Raw genomic sequence first — 6000 nt, 5'->3', positions numbered from 1 at the left:
CGGACACAAACTCAAATAAATACAATTTTCTCATACTAGACAAAGGGGCCAAAAATATGCAATGGAGAAAAGATAGCCTCTTCAACAAATGGTGCTGGGAGAATTGGAAATCCATATGCAATAGAATGAAACTAAACCCATATCTCTCACCATGCACGAAACTAAACTCAAAATGGATTAAGGACCTCGGAATCAGACCAGAGACCTTGCATCTTATAGAAGAAAAAGTAGGTCCAGAGCTTCAACATGTTGGCTTAGGATCAGACTTCCTTGACAGGACTCCCATAGCACAAGAAATAAAAGCAAGAATCAATAACTGGGATAGATTCAAACTAAAAAGCTTTCTCTCAGCAAAGGAAACTATCAGCAATGCAAAGAAAGAGCCTACAGAGTGGGAGAAAATCTTTGTCAATCATACTTCAGATAGAGCGCTAATCTCCAGAATCTATAAAGAACTCAAAAACCTCTACACCAAGAATACAAATAATCCAATCGACAAATGGGCTAAGGAAATGAATAGACACTTCACAGAAGAAGATCTACAAGCAATCAACAAACATATGGAAAAATGTTCAACATCTCTAGTAGTAAGAGAAATGCAATCAAAACCAACCTAAGATTTCATCTCACCCCAATTAGAATGGCGATTATCAAGAATACAAGGAACAACAGGTGTTGGCGAGGATGTGGGGAGAAAGGTGCACTCACACATTGCTGGTCGGGCTGCAAATTAGTGCAGCCACTCTGGAAAGCAGTATGGAGACTCCTTAGAAATCTTGGAATGGAACCACCATTTGACCCAGCTATCCCACTCCTTGGCCTATACCCAAAGACTTAAAATCAGCATATTACAGAGATACAGCCACATCAATGTTCATAGCTGCTCAGTTCACAATAGCCAGATTGTGGAACCTACCTCGATGTCCTTCAATTGATGAATGGATAAAGAAACCGTGGCATATATATACAATGGAATATTACTCAGCCATAAAGAATGATAAAATTATGGCATTTGCAGGCAAATGGATGAAACTGGAGAATATCATGCTAAGTGAGATAAGCCAATCTCAAAAAACCAAAGGACGAATGATATTGCTAATAAGTGGATGATGACACATAATGGGGGGGCGGGAGGGGTTAGTGTTAGGGTTAGAGTTAGGTTTAGGGAGGGGGGAAAGAATGGAGGAAGGAAGGACTGTATAGAGGGAAAAGAGGGGTGGGAGGAGTGGGGGGGAAGGGAAAAATAACAGAATGAATCAAACAACATTACCCTATGTAAATTTATGATTACACAAATGGTATGCCTTTATGCCATGTACAAACAGAGAAACAACATGTATCCCATTTGTTTACAATAAAAAAAAAATTAGGGTTGAATAGTTTCAAGTGAATAATTTTATTTCTTTTCTTACACACTGAATGTTATGATTCTTGAAACAATAACCTAAGTCCTTATTTTAATTATCCTGCATGATATATAAAATAGTTTCAAAGTAATAATAAAAGGAATATACTTAAAATAAGCTTATTTGAAGTTAGAGATTTATTTGTAGAGGAGTGATGTCAGTGTAATAGCAGAGTATTTGTAATCTATCATGAAAATTAACGTTGGGAAAGTTTAGGATGTACATAAGGAACCACAACAATACAGTGAAAGGAAAAAAAAAAATAGGAAAAGGAGTGATATCAGCAAGATGGCAGAATAGGAAGGGCGAGGCTTCACTCCTCTCTCTGTTGGAAGTCCAATTAGCAACCATTCATAGAAAAAAATGTATTTTAAAATCTGAAAACTTAAGAATGGCAAGAGGAAGATCTCACTTTGAACACAATGCCCTCCTCTAAAGCTGGCATGATGCCCACTGAGTGGATTCTCTGGAGTCCATGGTTACAACAGTGGGAAAAGAGAAGTGGAAGTTGAAAGCACCCAGAAACCACCCCAGACATAGGAACTCATGCAAGAGATTTTATTAAGTGGACAGGCAGAGTGTCTCCCTGCAGGGTGAGAGAGAGAAAATGAGAGAAAGAGAGAGAGCGCTCCCACAAGAGAGAGATTGAAACCCAGGAGGAGAGCATGAAAGCAAGGAGGAGAGAGAGAGAGAAAAAGGCAGGGGAGCTATTCTTAAGTAGTGGAAGTTCTTGGGCTAATAACAACGGACCAATGGCTGGCGAGGAAGTTCACGGGCTAACAATCTGGGTTGTAAAGTGGTGTGGGGGAGGGAGAATAATGGTAGCAGCAAAATAGCAGAGCTGATGCCAACAGAAGTGAAAATCAAGTTTACCCAGCATTTGGGATTTTTTTCAGGAGGCCACTCCTGACTTGCCTCTTGGGGCACAATAAGGATCAAAACATGTCTAGATTGTCCAGAGTCAGGTAGAAACAAAGAAAGGGGGCAGAGCCCAGAGTGTCCAGCATGCAGATCTTGGTAGTAGCTCTGTGTTTCTCCCAGCAGTGGTGATCAGAGACACAGCCCACCCATTAAGCTCAGCTGACTGCTCCCAGAAACACAGTGAGAAGTTCTACCTGTCTTGAGTCTTTAGACAGCCATTCCACCCTGTCTCAGAACCAACCCAAAGGCTCTCTGTGCATTTCTGCAGAGCACAGGGGCTGTCTCCACCTAGTCTGGGAGTCCAAACATGCATCCATTCTAGTCTCACCCAAGCCCACCAACCCCAAGGCTATTCCCAGGCAGAGAGGCAAGCCTCAACTGCACACCCCCATTGGGCATAATTTCTGTTCCCATTTGTCCCAAGCAACAGCTCTAACTTTGCAGCCCAGAGTGCAACCCTGCCCAAATGCAGAATGCAAAAGCAATCCCACCTGACTAATGAGTTCAGCCTGCATCCCTGCCTGATGAGAGGCAATTGCAGTGTTCAGTCAGTAGCTCTGCCTGATTTCAGAGTCCAGACAGTGGTCTCATCAGATAGTGGAGCCCGTCCAGTAGTCCCACATGCTCTAAGAGCAAAGAAAATGGACTAGCCTAACTCAAGAACCTAACAACAAAGTCTGCCTGCCTGATAATTACCAACTGGTCCATTCAGAATCCCAGATAAGACTTAATAGTGAAGGTATATCCCTGCCAAAGAACACCTGTAAAGTCTGGAAGAGGTGACTGCTTATTCAAATGAACAGACAAAAATCAAAAGGCACAAGGATTATAAAGAATCAGGGAATTATAACATCACCAAAAGAAATTAATAGAGCTCTAATAAAGAATATAAATAGATGGCAAACTATGAAATGACTGACAAGGGATTCAGAATCATTTTCTTTTAAAAGTTCAGTGATCTACAGTAAATGTGTATAAAGTACATGAAGTTTTGAAAACAATAGAGTAAGAATTCACTAACTATGACATAGAAGTAGAAACAATAAAAAGTTATCTTAGGTGAAGAGTACAACAGAAATGAAAAATTTAATAGAAATCATTATTAGCAGACTTGATCAAGCAGAGAAAAGAATCAGTGAGCTCAAATATAGGACATTTGACATTATTGGGTAGAGAAAAAGGAATAGGAATTTTAAAAGTCTGTAAAAATTATTGAACACCACCAAAAGACTACATTTGCATAATTTTAAGAAGTATAAGAGAGAGAAAAATTGCCCCAAAGCATATTTAAAGAAGTAATGGCTGAAAACTTTGTAAATCTGGGGAAAGATGGCAACCTTCAGGAACAGGATGCTCAGAGGTCTCCAGTCAAATTCAACACAATGAGGAGTTCACATTATAATCGAATTATAGAAGATCACAGACAAATAATTCTGAAAGTATCAAGAGAAATAAAGTGTATCACATGGCAGGAACCTCAATATAGCTATTGGTGGATTTCTCAAGAAAAATTTTAGAGGCTGTGAGATAACGGGATAATACAAAGTGCTAAGAGAAAACACTAGCAACCAAAATCTTCTAGAAAAACTATGCTTCAGAAATGAGGAAGAAATAAAGATGTATTCAGACAAACAAAAGCTGAGGGAGTTCATCACTACCAAATCAGCTTTATAGGAAATGCTAAAGTTCTTTAAGATGAAAGAAAAAATGCTAATTAGTAACATGAAAACATACAAAAATACATAAATTAATAGTAAAAGTGAATGAATAATCATGTTTTATGTAAGCCTCATGATAATCACAAAGCAGAAATTTTTAGTAAGTACACAAATGATAAAAAGGAAGAATTCAGGGCTGAAGCTGTAGCTCAGTGGCATAGCGCTTGCCTAGCATGTGTGATGTACTGGGTTCAATCCTTAGCACCACATAAAAACAAACAAACAAAATAAAGGCATTAAAATAAAAGAAAAAGAAAGAATTCAAAGCATATTATTACAGAAAACCACCAAACCACAGAAGAAGATATCAAGAGGGGAAGAAAGAACAAAGTACCTATAAAACAACCAGAAAAAATTTAACAAAATTGTAATAGTTAATCCATATCTTTCAATAATTATCTTGAATGTAAATGGATTAAACCCACTCTGACTGAGTGGATTTTAAAAACTACTCAAACCTATGTGCTGTCTACATGAGATTCCCCTCACTTGTAAGGATATACATAGTCTGAAAGTGAAAGGATAAAAAAGATATTCCATTCACATGAAAACCAAAAGTGAGAAGAGGTAATTATCCTTACATCAGGCAAAAGAGACTTTAAGTCAAAAGGTGGAAAATCAACAAAGAATGTCATTATTTTGATAACAGGGCAATTCATCAAGAAGACATACAAATTATAAATGTATATGCAACCCCAATTGGAACACCCAGCTATATAAAGAAAAATTAACATATATAAAAAAGGGATAGATAAATTTCAATGTAGTAATAGTAGGGACTTCAGTATTACACTTTCAGCAAAATTACTTTAAACCAAATGAACTTTATAGACATATAAAAACCATTCCATTCAATAGCAATATAATGCCAATTCTATTGAATGATTTCATAACTGAAATCTACCAAATATTTAAAGAACTAATGTCAATCACTCTCAACCTCTTCCAAAAAACTCAAAGAGGTAATATTTTCAAAATTATTTTATAAGACTTACATTACCCTTATACCAAAGTCTGATGAAGATATTACAAGAAAAGAAAATTGTAGTCCAATATTCCTGATGACCAAAGATGCAAAAAATTCTTAAAAAATCCTCAGCAAACTTAATTCAACAGCACATTCAAAGGATAATTCACTAAAATAAAGTGGGTTTTATCATTGGGATGAAAAAATTGTTGAACATAAGCAAATCAATAACTATGATACACCACATTATAGAATAGAGGATAAAACCCATACAGACAGCTCAGCGAAAGCAGAAAATAATTGACAACATTCAACCTCCATTCGTGATAAAAACTTTCAGTAAATTAGTTATAGAAAGGAATGTCCCTAAACACAATAAAAGCTTTGTATCACAAGCCAGAACTAAAAGCCTGTATTGAAAAATATTTCCATATATAGAATTATGTCCTTGGTATAGATTTCCAGAATCTGGGTGACTGGTTTAAATGACATGAATATTTCCAGACTATCAATTCTTATTATAACCTTATTTTCCAAAAGTTTTGAATATATGAGCATTTGTTTTGCTTTATGTTTCCAGAATTAGATTTATTCATTGTTCTAATTCTTTGAGATATATAAAATTTACTATTTTAAAGTTTAAGTTTCTTTGATTACCAGTGGAACTTGATGTCTTTACAGTTATATTTCTTTTGGTGAATTTTGTACTCTAGCTATTTTGTTTAATATTTTCAGAATTTCAAGATTTTTTTCTTTTCCTCTTTTAGTTGTCTAATTGATTAGGTGTTGTGCATATATAGCTTATGGACCCTTTTTCTAACTCAATAGATTTTTCCAGGGAAACACAGAGGCATTTTTCCCCTTAGTTAATAGTTAGCAAGAAATTCTGCTGTGTGATCAAATAAAAATCAAATATACAGTATTTATTCAGTAGACTAAACAGGTTACTGTTTAACTCATTATGTGAAAGAATAATATAAAACGACTT

This window comes from Sciurus carolinensis, chromosome 10, assembly GCF_902686445.1.
Source record: "Sciurus carolinensis chromosome 10, mSciCar1.2, whole genome shotgun sequence".
NCBI classification, from domain to species: domain Eukaryota; kingdom Metazoa; phylum Chordata; class Mammalia; order Rodentia; family Sciuridae; genus Sciurus; species Sciurus carolinensis.
This window is presented reverse-complemented; position numbering follows the sequence as displayed.